We start from the raw sequence: 17,704 nt of genomic DNA, 5'->3' as shown, positions 1-17,704 counted from the left end.
GTAATAATTTTATTTAATTTAGACTGCATCTTAACCAAGTTAATTTAAAGCATTTGGAAAACACAATTCTTAGTTGATTTTTTGTTCACTGTGATATTGTCATCAAAATTTTGTGGTTTTCAATTAAAAGTTATAGTATCTGAAAACGATGCACACAAAGTATAAGCCTGGAATTTCAAACTGATGCAACAGAATATGCAGCTGGGCCAATGGTTCTTCACCACCTGCTGCAAATGTTACTAAGGTATTTTTTGTTTAGCTACTCCTATTTAATCTCCTGTTCTTGAGTCACTACTTCCTTGTAAGTGGCTCATCCTTCACTCTTGTTTCACTTCTTGCAGTCTATAACTCAGCACTTTTGAAAATAAAGTAAAAAGAAATAACAGAGCTGCCTAAATAAGAGGAGTTACTGGAATCCAAATTTTCCAAGTATCTTTGTTATGTATTTCAAGTTATCATGCAGCTTGCCTTCACAGCCTGGACTAAGTTTTACAGGCTTTGCATAATCATCATTTTCTGTTCTATCATTTGTCTTGGACCAGCTACTTTGGCAGCACAAAATTTTCATTTAATTCTTTTCTGTTTTCCAAGAACAGTTCCTCTCCCTTCCAGGAGACCTGAGCAGTGATAGAGCGGAAGATCCACAGGGAGAAATCTCAATTACCCTAATCCTCAAATTAAATGCTGATGTTGGCATGGGGATATGTGTATCTTCAATGTAGAACTATATGATTCATAACAAGAAATTTAAAATTAGAGGTGTCCAGTAGGAGCTTCTTAGCTTCCTTTTTGGAAGCCTGCAAAACTCTTTTGCTTCTTTCCAATTTTTCCCTTGGTGTGATTTCTCACTTAATCTGTTGTCTGAGCTATCCAAAATGTGGGAGGAGTAAATCTTGAGAGAGCTTTCCACTGCCAGCAATACAGAAATATTATGTTTCTCTGTGTTTTCTATAAGAAAAGGCAAACAACTCTTTCCAGCACTAAATACCTTAGAGCCAGTGACAGTGGTCTAAGTCTGCCACTCCAGCATTGCATGTTGTAAATAAGAATAATATTTTCACATAAATAGGTTAAATCCAGCTAACTGGGCTTTAACATAATTCTTCTAAAAGAACTCATAATCTGTTCTACTTCTAATTTCATGATACTTTTAAAAACAAACATTAGTTTCTGCTTTGAATCCTAATCTCTCCACTGACACTTTTGTTCTTGGTGATTCTAAGAACCACCAAGAACCAGAGTTTATTGAAAATAATTAAGGAAGTAACATATATAAGTTGAGGATAGCCCAAAGGAATCCTCTTAATGACACAGAGAAGATAGATGTCTAGAGGCTTCTGACATGACAAAACTGATAAAATGATTTTTTTTTTCAAAGTTAGATATATCAACTCTAATGTATTCATTGCATTTTGATTAACAATTGGTTCATTACTGTTGCATTTAAATCTCTTTTGTTGGAAACAGAGAAAGCACAGGATACTAACAGTCATCTTTCACACGAAAAGGTAAATCTGAAGCTTTCACAAAATGCTAAACCCACACCATTACTGTAATCTTGTACAGGCAATTAGAATGAATTGAAAGCATTAATTATGCAAATAAAAATCACAGTAATTTCTAGTTAGTATTTCCATCTCCAAATCATAAATCCCAGTGTGGTCCGAATTTATCTAGTTTTATTAACTTTTCATAATAAATTTTAAATTATCCTGAATTGAAAAATTAATTGTAATTGAATAATTTTTTGAACAGTGTGCAGTGGGATTGCTGAATTCTAATCGATACTAAGAAGGCTTTCCATCAGGTTCCCTAGAGTACCTGTAGTATAACTAATAAAATTAAATATTGATGTCAGATGTCTTTTACGATGTGCATGGGATTTCACTCTTCAACAGCATTTTCTTTGGAAAAATTAATCTGCAGTGGTCTCTTGCTAAATACAGGCATGTAGTTTTCTTGACACAGGTAAATCTGTGATTCTGCTCCCTTATATCCACATAGCGTTAGATCTAGAAAAGCAAGCTATGTTACTCACTCCAGTGCTCAGTTCATCTAAGGAATATGATGAGATAGTAGAAAGACTTGACTGTGTGTTAAATTCAGTTTATGTTTAGCACTCTGTAAACTTTTGCTGAATTAGGATTTGCCTGCTCTTTTACTTCAATTCAAAACTTGCATTATTTCCACTATATATTCTAGATTAAAGGTCAGATTGTTGAAACTCTTAAAGTTCTGCCCTGTTGCAGCTGATGTTGAGAGCTGTGGATATGCACAAGAGTGTAGCAAGTTTTTGCCCCTATTTTCTTGCTTAAGCCTCTGTGTTCCAGATGATAGCTGTCTTCCTAGTGTGCACCCTATAAGGACAACTATTGCCAAAAGCTGATATTGTGAGTTGATTAATCAAAACACCACTGATTTATAGTCTTTATGACTCTTTGGAAATTCACTAAAAGCATTGTTTGATCTCTTGTATAACTGATTTATGAAGTCTTTCATTCAATATGATGTATTAGATACACACTATTCGTAGTTCTAATCATAAAGCAGTGTGTACCTGTTCTTTCACTCAATATAACAAACTACATATCCACTAAGTGCAAAAAGGGGTGGAGAAGCCAGGAACTAATTTATATAGTGAATAACGCATAGTAAATATTCATATTTCAATATTTTTGCTTAGTATGTTTATTTATAAAGTCAATGAGACCAGACACTTTTCCTATCTTACATCTCAAGTATCATGGATTCATACAGATAATACATTTAGTGAATATAATTGACAAGGGTGTTGCTGTATTGTTCGTTTATCTTAGTGAAGAAAACAATATTTTAGCACCAATATTTATTGTAGTACTGCTGAATTCTCCAACCACCTGGAAAATATTTATAAAACCTTTATCATATTAGCCATGCTTTAAAATGCCATTTATCTGCAACTCGGGGGTGGACTGAGCATGTCCAGGGCAGCCGGTTAGTATTCTCAAACTTGCTATCAAGTTCGCAGCCACTTTTCAAAAATTAATTAAAGCATCAACTGTTAATGTAAAATAGAAAGCATGTACCTTTATCTATGTAGCCTAATGATAAAGCTGTAGCCTAGCATTAATTATATCCCATATAGTAAATTATGAAAAATAGCAATTCTCTGAAGTCTTTATCAAAGCATAACACAACATCTCACAAAGGAGTAATATATTAGTACATTTGATCTGGCAGTCTCCCACCCCTCACCCCTCACATATTGCAATATATCCTATACCCTTTTCTTGGCTGTTTGCTTGTTTGTGAGTTTGTTTGGCTGATTCTGGGGTGGGTTTGGGTGTTTTTTTTAGCAACCCCTTTTCAATTGCTGACTGCACATCCAGTTTATAACCACAAAAATTATATTTGGTTGCTCGGTTTGGAGCTTACATCTACCACCATTGCAGTGAACAAGGTAACTTCCCTTTCTTAGTTCCACCTTTCCTCAGGAATGTGTTTTGGTTATCTACAAAGACAACACTCTAAGCACTAAAAGCAAAATAAAACCACATAATAAAACAAGCCACTGATGTCGGCTGATTGAATTTTTTTTCTCATTTTGCATTTTTTATTATCATATTTTCAACTTGTACTAATATAAAATCTGTCCCTCCTTTTGTGGCTGATTAAAGTTTGGGTTTAATGAGCGTCTTGCTGTGACCAATGCTGACCAGGTTTTCCTTTCAGAAAACCATGCCCTGTGGTGTTTTTTTTTATTTGCTCTGTTTTTAGTCTAAGAAAAGGAAATTTGACTGAAAGGATCAGACTCAATTTTTTCCCATATTTTTTGAAGTTGAATTTCATGTTTCTAGTCTAATTGTGCTAAAGAGCCACAATCAGCTTGGTCTAACCATCAAATTATTTCGAAATCTTTAGAGTGTTAGCAAAATCAAATTCAGAAAAATTAAAAACATTCCTTTAAATAAAAAAATCTCAGTATTTGAGAACTACTCTTCTTGCTGGGAAAGCTAGACTGTGCTTCTCCTCTTGGTGATGTATTTCTCACTGATATGGACAGCAGATGGGCTCCAGTGGTGTGTCCTTGCTGGAAAGGGTTTGTAGCATGATGGCACATCCAATGTCATTTTTACAGCTGTCTTGTATAGACTGCCAAGAGCAGAACCTGTCTCACTGTTGCTGTATGCTGATGATTCAAGATCATTGAGATCTTGAATCAATTTTTTCAGGAAAGAGAATGACCAATTCAGAAAAATGAAATTCCATGGCAGAGAACATAATAGAAATGGTGTCTTATTATCTTTTCCCTCCCTTGAGAGAGGTGAATGAGAATCAAGATACTCAAATATTATTTTCTTGCTTTTTTTCCCAAGCAGTATACAGAATGGGAGATTGGGCAAATCAGCAGATTGGGACAAGTTTTGGAAGAAGCATTTATGATGTGCATGGAGACAAAAATCAGAAGAAAGCTAAAGCAGTGAAGAAAAATATGAAAAGAGAGAAGTGAAAAGGTGGACTGGAAAAGGATCTGAAGAGACAGAGGATATTAAGATTTTATAGAAAGAGACTAGAAGAGCAAATAAGCATGTGGGGGAAAATGAATATGTGGGAAAAAAGGTTAGAGTTTTGCTGGGGTAAGGAGCCAGAACACAGGATGAGGAGGAGATAAAGGCTGCTGAGGAGACTGAAAACAAATGGGATGATGTTGAAATAAAATATTCTAGTAGGTGCTTATTAAAGTTACATACAGTATACATATTTTTCATTTTCATCTTATCATTCTGCATCATTGTGTTTATTAAGTGAAAGTGAAGCGAAATGTGTAGCAGGAAATGTGGGACATAGCATTACTATCAGAGACTAGAAAGGAACTGGGGAGGAAGAAGGAAAACAGAAAAAAAATAGAGCAGAAACAAAAGGACAGGTGATAGCATGAGAAGACTGAGGATGAAGAGCAGAATTCAAGGACTGAGAGAGAGAGAACAAGAAGGGGTAACTTCTAGGAACAGAAGCAAGATCCACTTTATGCATGCAAACATCATCTTTTATGATCATCCTGAACTGCATATGCATTCTCTGCAGGTCAAACATTATTGCGTATTATAGTAAAAGTATATGTTCATTGTAATAACTTGAAAGTTTAAAAGGAAATAGAATTTTTAGCTATGAACCATCTTTTAAACTTTTTTAATTTTTTTTTTTAAATTTAAATTCTTGTCATTAAGTTCCATACTGGAGAGTTTAATTTCACAGGGTCCAAGTAAAACAGAGAAACAGTACATAATCGTACAAAAAAATGGAGTCATGAATAAGTGTAAAAACAATGGAGTTATGTTAAAATCAAGGTAGAGGTTTTGATAGTTTGATTTCAGTTATCATTGTGTGAAACGGAAGTGACATTTTCTCTCTTATTTTAAATTTGTAAGGGGTGATGTTTTAATGATTTCTGTATTCTGAGAAACTGCTCTTCCAGAAGGCACACAAGAAGTGAGCCAGAGCTGGTGGCCTGCATGTACAGGTCCTCACCTTGCATACTCTGAGATGAGGCTGTGTGAATTTCACAGCACTGCAAAGGGGCAAAATATGTCTGAACGTCTGGAATGGGGAAAAATAGGAGATGATTGTGTTTTATGTATAGTTTTCTATCCATACAAGCTGCCACCTGGAAAGCAAACAGCTCACGGAGAGTGCTGTTTTTCCCTTCTCAGCTGGCAGTTGCCTTTGTTCAAATAAGCCCAGAAATGTTTGCAATAAAGGCAGAAATACCCTCCAAGAACTTACTGAAGGATACTCAGTAAATCTTTCAGTCAAGCCTCAACATCAGCAGCCACAAACAAAGCCTATCAGAAGATTCCTCTTAAACAGGAAGAAAGATAAGTTTTGATACGGAGGTTGCTTTCTTAAAAATTCTGAGTGAATAAAGTAGTCTTGACAGAAAGTTCCCAGTTATGGATTACCTATAAAAAGAATAAAAGAGATGAACATTGAAGGCTTTTCATGGCTGTAAACAAATAATTCGTGAGCACACTGTGCTCAGACCACAAATAGAAGCAGGAATTAGAAGTGCCCCTAGCTGACCAGCATATACATATATCATTGGTCTGGTGTAATGAAGATTACCTGATAAAGATCACAATATGACAGTTTTCCTTTTGCATTGGCTGCTGAACAGCCAGAAACTGTTTTCTGCGGCCAGCCAACTATTGATCCAACTCTCTCCTGTCAGTGATGCAGTTAATGGGAATTCCACAGGCAAATAAAAGCTACATTTTGTCTTCATTTTCATCTGAAATATGAGCTGGTCCTTTGTACTCTAGACAGTCATTTATTACTCATTTTCCTTTATTGATGTTTATGAGCTGAAGCATAAAATGATTCTCAAATGTAGTTTAATTGAGGCAGCAGTTGACACTGTGACCATGATTACTGCTGCACCATCAGCCGCATTAAATCCATGAATCAAGGTTTGCTTTTCATTGGTCTTTGAGGCGGCATACGGTAGAAAGTATCCTTAAAATGCAACTGTGCTGTAGCTGGAGAAATATGTCGATTTGTCTTCATAGGGACTGAGGGGGGAAAAAGTGCCCAAAGTCCTTAGCAAACAGCAACAGAGCAGTAAAGTGTTTCTTATTGCTTTACATTCAAAGACTCCTACCACTCCCCTACCCTGGGTTTTAAAAGTTATTCGTAAAATAGTCTTTCTTATATGCCTTTTTAATATTTTTCTCACTGAATTATGAGCAACAAAATGAATAGAAGGAAGAGCTGCCATACACAGCAAGAGGGGAAGCCAAGACACTGAATTCATTTGTAAAATGGTAAGGACAATCAATACTGTGGGGAAGTATTTTTTATATGCAGTTATTAACTCATAAGCTACAGTATATCTCATCTCATTTCAACAACAGCTGAGGTCTCCATTTCCCCCTGGAGACCCCTGCAGGTCCCATTATGAGAATCATAAATAATATGTGCTAATGAGATATGAATTGATTATGTTGGAAAAGCTGACATTTTCATCCATCATTCTAAATGATGTTTAACAATGGATTACCAGCCAGTAATTCCTCTGATATGAGATTAAATAAAATAGCAGGCTGTTTCAGCAGGCTAGCTCAAGGAGATGGCAATAAATCTGCTCAATTACTGTATTACCAATCCGTTTTTCACTGCTAAGGATATTATTATTTCATTTAGACTTGTTCATGCATCATAGATTATTTTATTTCAGTCAGTCAATGGGAGAAACTGCAGTATTTTATTCACTGAGCTGCAAAGAACTGGGCTTTGATAGAGTACAGTATGCTCAGCTCAGTGGGCCTCCAGCGGATAGAAGAAATGCTACTGAGCTCCTATCAGATCAAAAATACATTGTAAAATCCACATTTCAGGAACCAGCATTTTGTTTTCAACCTAATTTACTTTACTTATCTGAAAAGTCTCAACCGAAGGATACTGCCTAAAAAGCTGATCAATTGAAACAAAATTATTGGCTCCTCTAAGATGATTTGTACTTCACCTCGGTCCTGTAGTATATTGAGAATTAGATCATTCAGACTATCCTTTGGCCTGGTAAATTAGATTGCAAATAACTATAATACAAATGATGCCTTTTTTTCCCCCTTGCTTATGGAGGAGGGAAAAAAAAAAGTATGCAAAGTTTATTTAACAAATGCCTATCATAGAGTTATTTCCTTTGCCAGTCTGATCTCAGTCTTGACAACCTCCTCTTCCTTGCAACAATGTTTAATGCTTTGCACTTCATCCAGCACCCACTGTAGGACCCAACACAGAGTTTTTAATAACTGCAGCATATCCTGAATAGCCTGGGGCATGCCCAGTGTCCAACCAAGCCACCTGGATATGGGAGATTTTGAGTTTCACCCATCTGCCCTGGTCTGCACATTGGTGCAGCAGGTGGTTTGTGGTCAGCACAACTCTCATACTTCACCAATGAGCCTTGCTATCTCACCAGCTGCTTTTCTGTAGAAGAAGAACGAAAGATTGACATGATTATTCCTCCTCTCCCTAAAAACCGGGAAGGCCACAGCCTTGAAATGAAAGCAGTAATCCATTCCTTGCAGAGAGATACCTACCCCAAATCTTCTTGGGTTCCTCTCCACAGACCCTATGCATTTCCTCTACTGATGGTATCCCTCAGAGGAAAATACTAATAAGGTAGGCTTTTCTTCAAGAACAGAACTTAAAGATCAATTATACTGTAATTGAGAAAAGTCTGTATGAAGTGCAGCAGTTAGGTGGGAGGAGAGAAACACGTGGAAGAGAATTTATTTCTCTTACAGTTTTATCACTCAAGGGTCAGCTGAGAAGTGACAGGTGCTGAGGTACAATAGAAAAAATATGCTCCAGTAATAAGTTTCATCCTTGACTTATTGTTTCTCATCCCAGCAGAAAAACTTACCTGACAGACATGTTGCAAAATATTGTACCTCTGGAAGCACAACTCTGTGTATAAATGCAGTGCTGGGCTTCAACTCGGCAGTAAGGGGGGAAGTGTGGATAGGTCCTTAAAAAAACAGTTTGACTCAGACAAAAAAGCAACGAGAACTGCAGCAAATTTTTTGGGGAACAAGTAGAGCTAAACCTGAAGTGTCATTATGCCTCCGTGTTGACTAACACTAGACATTGAAAATGGATATAGTAGAATTAGAGAACAGACCTGGAAAGACAACAGGGATCATATAGATATGGAAATACTTGTGTGCAAAGAGTACTGAATAAAAGAAATCCTTCAATTTGGGAAAGGATTATTAAAGAGAAAGAAGATATTATAAATCTAGAATAGCAGAAGATTTTTTAAGTATTGATCAAAAAATAGGTCATTCAAAGAAATGGTTGAGCAATTTTTAAAGAACTAAAATATTTTTAAAAACTCCCAGATTTAGATTGTAGTTTTCATCTCTTGTTTTCCGTATATCAAAATGTAAGAGATTAAACTATTCAATGAATAATATTCCATCATGTTTTAACACAAAAAAAATCCATATAAAATAAAGGGATTTCTATCAGAGAATAATATTGGAATCTTTGAAGATAATATCTTCATCTTCTCATGAGGATCATATGAATAAAATAATCTCTGTACAATGCCTGTGAGTTCTGTTTCACAGTACTTACACACCAGATAATAAGGAAGTTTTGTCATCAGTCTTCCTGGCTGATACCTGCTTCTGTTTTCCCTGCATAAGGAGTACTGCTTCTCTCTTACTTGCTTTACCTGAACTTGAATATAATTTTATCAGCCTTTCCAGATTTTCGCTCTGTGACCGAGTTTTTGATGCCCTGGTGCAAGGCACAGAGGATATGTGTCTGTTGCTGTTATTCAGGTGGCTGCGTGGCAATCGGCATTTTTGCCATAACTCCTTGGGATAAGTGCTGGATATTTGAAGAACTATTTATGAGGGGTTTGTTTGTTTGGGTTTGTTGTTTAGTTTTTTTTTATTTTAGATCACTTTGTATTTTAATATCCAGTGCTTCCATAAGAATAGGTTAGCATTAAAATGTTGCAGGGCTCTGAAAACTGGCAAGTTTTCTATCCAGTAGGAAAGACCTATCCCTGTACTCACTTTCTTATTGTAGTTGATGAACATTGACATAGAGACTGCTAATGTGATTAACTGTATTAACTATTCTAAAAAGATAGTAATATTTGTGATGTAAGCTGAAGACTTTACTAGAGTTGTAAATCCTCAAACAGTTAAGACGTTTACACTCAAGTGGGTCACATTTCACTAGGCAATATCATGCTGGCACCTAAATTTCAGGGATTTTCTGTAAAAGTGAGTGTGTTTTTAAGTATGAATTTATTAATTTTCATTATTATTGCTATTTTAAGGTAGGGTGCTATTTTCAATTTATGCATTTTGAGGCTCAAGAGACAGGAGAAGCAGAAGAGGCTTTTGGCACTCAGTCGCCTCCCTGGGATGGATATAGTAGTCAGTGAACCTTAAGTAATTAATATTGAGCCTCTATGAAGTAAAACCTTGTAATTCTCAGAAGGAAGTCTTGGGGTACCATAGAGTGTTCTGTCTTTCAGTCAGAGAGAAATAATTTCTGCCACAAGAAAACTGATTGGGTTTTAAGATTAAATGTATAAAAGTACAAATCCTTTAACTCAAGGCCTGAACTTTCATAGTGGGTTGTATCACGGCAACAGCAGATTTTAAAAATCTTAATGGCATAACACATCATGGTGAATTCCAAGCCATACTGCAAAGTTCCTGCCTATTTTCACTGAGAACTTTCTCTTATGTGTATGACACATAAGAGACATGCTGGTATGCATAAATGTGCACAAATGTGATGTGTCATGTCCTGGCAAGATGATTCTCCAAGTTAACTGCATATGAACAAATTATTTCACCAATTTTGAGAGGTTTTTTGTGAAGCCTGGCTAATACAGACAGTTTAAGTGGTAAATCAGGATCTACAATTATGATGGAGATATGAGGAAATAAAGTTGTGGCATTTGAGGTTTATTCACTCAGAGCTGAGCTGACCTGTGCACGTGGTGCAACTGAAGGCCTTTACAACAATTAGAGCACTGAATCAGAGGCAGAATTTACCTCTAATGTGTCTCTAAGATCTTTGATTTCAAAATTGCTTGACAACGCTGTTTAAAGCATGTCTGAAACAGGGCCACAGAACAAAACCCATTAGATAGTTGTTGGCAAAAAGCTAATACGCATACAATGTGAAGATGTAAAAAAATGTCAAATGACAGGGTCCCTGAAGATTAAAAACAAATCCCATAATTTCACAGGATTCATAACTGATCCCAGTGGGCATAAACAATACTTTAAATGATGGAACTATTTGAATATTTAAATATTTTCCATCTGCCTTAACAACTGTGTTTATAAGATGCCAAATACTATTTCTCATTATAGTTTAAACTATTGATGGAATTGTAAGCACTAAGAGTGACTCCAAGTATGTTACAAGCCAAGTTTCCTCATGGTCTTAATGGGTAACTTATTTTTAAGGAAATTTTACATTGAGATTGTGAGTTCTTGTAGCAATCTGGTATTAACAAGCACAGGATATTAATGTTAATAGCCAAACTCCTCAGCAGTGGTGCTTTCTCAGTAAGAATGTGAGTGTTTCTGCTAAAACTCAGGGGTCCTTACCAGTGGTATGGGAACTACAGACAGTGCACTAGTGTGTGTTCAAAAGCAAATCTTGGGTCTGTGCAAGTTGTAACAATGATACTGATACCTGTGTGATGTTCATCCGTTCATGCCTTCTAACAATCATTTCAAGTACTTTCAGGGCTTTGTAAATCAAGAAACAAAGTCTTGAATACCAGAAATGGATTAATTGGCACGTGTTTGTTTTTTTCGTTTATCAATTTTTCTTCCACATTTTAAACTTGAGAAGCCCATCCACATAGATGCATGGCTGGATATTTAAGATGTTGTTCATTTAGCCCCCACTCTTTAGTGACAATAATTCATCACCTTCCGGGGTGAGGAAAGAAAATGTTTCCTTTTTTTTCAGTCCTTCTTGTCATCCTAAAACTGAGATGTGCCCGCTCAGGTCCCTTGCACTCTCCACCACACCTCTGAGCCACTCCTCAGCTCAATGAACCTCTGTCTGTCTCCCTTTCTGAACGTTTGTTTTCTCCCACAGCAGCAGGAACAGGGGCAGGTTGCTGCATGACCAATGTTGCTGTGTCATCTCCTTCTCCTGGTGCCAGCACCTGGGTGCAGAGGGAGCTCCAAGCACTCTGCAGTAACTTCTGCAACTCATTCACATCCAAAGCAGCACGGGAGATGCTGGGTGGGAAGGGACATTTCTTGCAACAGTCCCTCGACTGCTTACTGCAAACAGGCACACTCAAAAAGAATGGAACTTTTAAGCAGGGGAAACTATTAGTATTTTATAACCAACAATATTAAGCTTTTCTCACCTCTCTTTCTTGCTTCCAGAGAACACTGGTTCACAGAATTGCTCTGTTGCATAAAGAAGTTACGAATTTTGGAGATTTTCTGCAATAAGATTTGTGGGAATCCATTCCTGATGTACAAGTTGATCCTAGCTGATCAGGCTTTTCACTAGGCAGCTGGTTTCTGTGGCCTGAAGGCCAGACAGTCATATCTATTTTCCTCTTTTAAATTAGTATATTATGTGTGTTAAAAGACTGTATTAAATAACCTCAAATTCTGTAGTTCTGATAAAAGACCGTATTTTAATAATAGCAGCCATTACAAGTATCCAGGCAATAAAGCAGAATGAAATCATCGATATAAAGGAGTCATGTCCCAAATTAAAGAATATATTAAAAATATAAAGAAAAATAAAACAAAACAGATTCATTGCACAATCCCCAAAAATAAAAAATCTTCACAGTTCAATTCTTGGCTAGCACACTCATCAATATCAGATTTACAATAAAACACTTGGGGAACACATGCAGAAATAAACTTATTCAAATAGAAAGAGAGTAATTTGTGAACATACTCTGTCTTCCAGTCCCAAAACTGGGTTGATTTGTGGTATCATTTTATTTCTTGCATGCTTTCTTTCTTTTACAAAACTGAAAGCTGGTTCAGAAGTGCAGAGATGGAGTAAAGGTCAGAGATTGTATTTCCTTTCCCATTCACAGATTTTGTGTCTGGAATTGAGGGGAAAATAAAAGGTGCACAAAATACAAGGTTAAAATTTTGTCATGTATGCTGAAGATATCCTTTTTTATTAAGAACTTAATTTTGATTCCCCATCTTGCTTTCCTTTCCCTGAGCTGACAGCACTGTGGCATTGGGATCTGACAGCCGCCACGTGTGTTTGACGCTGCTGTAACTCGTGCCTTCCCCTCACAGCTGGTTCTGCGGACACGTGTGAATAGTCATCCTCCTGTGCCTTGTGCTGAGCAAGCCTTGCTTTTCTTGGAGCCCAGCCAGCAGCTAATGGGAAGGCAGCGTGTGTGGATGGATCCCTGTGCCCCGTGTGCCCCCGGCTCACCCCAGGGCTGCAGCCCTTGGCCAAGCGCCTTCCCCTTCGGGCGCCTGGGGCCGTATCCACTTCTCCTGCTGCAAGGCAGGATTTCACTTTCCAGAGGATGGTGTGAGCTGCAGGGCTATCACAGTTACAAGGTGTTTGGTAGTGTTATGATAATATTAAAACCCTGTGGCTTTCTGGCTCAGAAAAGTTTCACTTGCTTGGAATTCCTCTCAAAATCCGAAAAGCACGTGTGTGTGTGTAAAATCCATGTTTCATCTAGTTAGAGTTGCTGGTTCTGCTTTTCCTCCATTACTGTGATTTTATAGAATGAAATGCTGAAAAAAAGGGAAAAAAAAGGGCTAATTTAAGAGCAAATCCACCCTAAAAAAGTAAAAATCAATCTCTCTCTCTCTGCACAGAGAGCCCAGGGGAATAGAATACAAGGAATCATGGGTATCTTGCGCCTAGTTTTTGATGTATGCTCTGATGCAAAAGATTAATGGTTTTCTCGTGGGGATAAAGGATTGCAAGGTCCAAACAGCCAGAAGTTTGTGTGTCTATTTATCTAATGGCAAAGAGTACAGAAGTCAGCATTGGGCACCTTTTCCTTGACAACAAATGACAAGTAAGCCATTGTACCACAATGCTACCGTTGTTTAACTCCTTCTGAAGGTAATTTATAGAAGGCAGAATAGAAATGGAGAATATTATACTTTCTGCTGAGTGAACCCAAATTTGACCCAGGAAGCTCTGACTAAATAGTTTCCTGAAGTCCTAATGAGCAACCAAATAGTTTTGGTGATTAAAAATGTGTTGCTAAGGCCAAATAGACTGCTGTTTTACTTGTCATCCTTGGCCTTTGTTCCTTTTCCTCTCATTACACATTGATCCTTTTCAGAAACTATGCAAGAATGCCAAAAATTTATCCATTATTTGGTCGCCACACAGAAGCAATGAACAAATCAAGGCGCCCATGACTTCTTGGAGCAGTGACCGTGGATGGTCTGAGGTAATTGGTAATCCTTTCCCTTGCACATTACTGGGTGGTTATAAGAGCATTTTCTATACCAACACTTCCATCTGATACAACAGTTATTCATGCAGATAGTTCTGCAACTTGCTTTTCAAACATGCTCAAATCAGTGAGTATCTAAAAATACCTGAATAAACTATAGCAGATTTGTCTTGAGAAAAGCAATCAAATTTATGGTATGGATTTTAAAAAGAAGAAAGATCTGCAAGGCAAATAATTTTTACAATATTTATTGCAGTCAAACTGTGCACCTAGGCCTAATATTCTGTTTGTGAGAGCATTAGCAAAACCATAATCTGAAACTGCGTAACGTCGAGATTAAAATTTTAAACATTCTAATGACACACACAAATTGAAAAAAAAAAAGGAAAAAAAAGTAAAAATCAAAAAAATTCTGCAGTATTTGGTACCTGTTGCTAGACTGTCTCCGGTGTAAGTTAAACACCCAGTTAATGACCTGAACTGACAGTCAAGGAGTACCAGATTGGAGCCACTCTAGTCAGGATATTAAACCCATGAGCTCTCAGTGAATGCCCAAATATAGCCTGGCACCCAAAAAAGTAACTTAATGGAGTGAATAGCTCAGAAGAGGTATAGGGCTGCACAATTCTGTCTATAGTGTCTGTACATGGAAAAAATTGCAATTCTAAAAAATTATGCCTTGCATAAATGACAAATTATCTACTCAAACTCTTGGCTAGTATGTTACATTTCCTTTATAATATTAATTTGAAATTTATGGCATGCTTATTTAAACTCTACCCAGCAATTACAAGATAAATTAAATAAAAATACCCTTTCACTTCTTACAGACAAAATACAATTACTTCAAACATAGGTACTAGGACCTGTGCACATTTTATTAAAAGGGAACACCTTCAAAAGGGAACACTCATTGATAAATCAAGTTCCTGCCCTGACAAATTCTGGAAAACTGTAATCAGTGACATTCTCATTTTTATTTCTGGTAAGATGATATGCTGTATCTAAACCAGTGAAGTGATCATTGTCTGTGCTACCTTCACAGTGAGAGTGAACGTGAAGAGCTTCAGTTTGAGATCAGAGCCGTAGGAGTACAGAAATTGCTTATCTTGCATATTTTATTTGTTTGATCCCCTTAAGCTGTTAGACCTTTCATTTCATTCTGTGGTGGGAACCCCTTTCCCAATGATACCTAGTAATCAGCATTTTCTGATTTGAATAACAATGCCAGTTCAACATTGTCAGGAATTGCACATACCTATTCACTTGTGCACTGCAAACTCTTTTCCTATGATTCACAACAAAGTGTGATAATTAATCTGGTTTAGGCAGCTCTAGGAATATATCATCAAACCCAGGAAAACAGAAAAGAGCAAATAGATGACAATCTAGCCTTTAGCTCATTTTTATGGAGATGGAAGTGGACCATGGCAAAAGTCAAATTCAAGGTCAAGATGGAGACCATTGAAGAAGCTCTGATGGGGCTGGTTCTTCCTGCAAGTCCATTCAATCTAACCAGCCAGGTGTATAAATAGAGCCCTTCAGCTGCTGGCCCAACCAGCCTCTTCACATCACAATCAGCAGACAAGCACAAGCAATTTACTGCTGAGATCATTTCAGAGATACCCTACAAAAGGTGCAACATAAATTGTTAAACTGAAGAGTTAAACTGAAAAAAACTTTGGCTATAAAAATATTATCTGATTTTTCCTAGGCAATGACTAGTGTTAAATTAATAGCACTCATTAAGATTTGTTTATACACAAAATAGTAATTTAATAACTAGTTAGGTCAGACTTTTAATTATTATCTATTTTTACTTCATATATGTTTCAAAACTAGATTTGTAGGGGTTTAATTTTATCCAGCAACTTGAGATGGTACAAATTAATTGCGGGCTGCTAATTCAGTAATGATTTGAGCTGGGAATTTTTTACATGACCTATTTTATTACATTAATGGTCCAATCCCGCTGCTACCAAAATTAATAGGAAAATCTCCCACTGATTTCAGTGAATTCAGGTTGCAGTCCAAATTGTAAATAGTAGCTACTCATTTTTCCTCCAAAGAAGGCAGTGTAGTGAATGGTGGACCAACTTATCAAGAAAAATCTCTTTCAGTAATAATATGATCTGTTGTGTTTATATACAATAACTTCAAATTCTGACTTCTAGCCATGATGCTTTCAAGATGTTTTTCTTTACAAAAATGGAGGGGGAATGAGTGGTTTGAATTAATACAGTCAAATCTAGTCAAGGTCATATTTCACTGTGTGATAATAAGTATTTAAAAAAATTCATATTGTATTAAAACAAGAGGGTATGTTATCATAAAGGTATTTTTTCAAGTTCAAAGTTAGTAATAGTGCAGTTGTTAGGTAAGTTCAGTAATTCTGATGCTGCTAAACAGTGCCACTATAATTAACAATCCATTGTGATTTCCAAACATTTTTAGAGGTTTAGTACACAACTGTTCAAAATGGAAACAAGATGATGCCTTGCAGGTGTATTTTTAAAACAAATATATTCATTGAATTTTTAAAGTGGTTTAAGTCCATCACTTATGATTGCATGGAATTGATTTTGCATTCCCATTTTGATTGCATTCCTGAGATTTTGAGCAATTTCTTCAGTCATTTCAACTTTTTTCCTCTTCCTGTCCTTCATGTAACTGCATTTGAGCAATGCTTATGTTTGAACATCCAATGAAACAAGAAATAGTTTTGTACCATTTTCCCTGCTACCAATGCTAAATGAGTGATCATCAGGCATTCTCTTTCCTACTGTCATGTACAGAACAAAAGCAACTTTTCAGACAGCTTTTTTCCCCCACAAACACTTATTACTATTTCTTTGTACATGTATTTGTCTATATATAAAATTTCTTATTTATGGCCTGAGTACAGTAGGTTATTATTCATTTTACTTTAAATGAATACTATTTACGAATAGTATTTTTAATTACTTAGAATGCTTAAATGACAACTTCAGTGATTTCAAATGATGAAGTTTTAGAGCTGTTTCCTAAAATTAAGACTGAACATCTACACTGCAGGATGCAAGTATTCTCTTCTGTCTTAAGTTCAAATACCATCCTCATTTAGGTGTATCTGAGCTCCCTCCAGTAGTGCATTAAGCAATCTGACTTAACATCTATCACATGTAGTTCAGGCGTTCTCTCATCTCCACCCCAGGGAGAGAACTGTGTGCCTAGTGGTGTGTTTTGTTTTTATTTTAAATGTCCAAGGAAAGTGGGTAGTGTTAATGGCATCAGACATCCATTTCCTTGCAATTAGCTGTCTGTGTTGTCACAATGCCCTGCTGCCTTTAAATGCTGTGGGCGAGGAAAGAGAGAGAGAAAAAGGATGTGTTCATCAAATTTCATTTCAGTCCCATTTGAAACCCTCCCCCCACAATTTTTTTTTAATTTAGAGATATACTCTAGAGCTACATGTAGTCTTTTATTTATTTTTTTTTCTAAAAAACTTTTTTATCCACAAGACACAGATTCATGTTGCCTGGGATATTCTGCAAATTCATGTTGAACTATTTTTGATTGGTAAAAGCTTGGCAGAGAATGGCCTTTGCATTTTCAATAGAATCTGTTTATATCTAAAATATCAGTTTTGTAAGGCAGGAGAAAACAGCGTGACCCCTGCAATTTCCTCCAGTGTGGAGACTGTGTGTAATCCAGATGGTTTTCTAAAAGGATGCAGTAGGAGAGCAGCATCTCGCAGCTGGCTGA

Source organism: Geospiza fortis, unplaced genomic scaffold (assembly GCF_000277835.1).
Source record: "Geospiza fortis unplaced genomic scaffold, GeoFor_1.0 scaffold104, whole genome shotgun sequence".
Taxonomy (NCBI): Eukaryota; Metazoa; Chordata; class Aves; order Passeriformes; family Thraupidae; genus Geospiza; species Geospiza fortis.
This window is presented reverse-complemented; position numbering follows the sequence as displayed.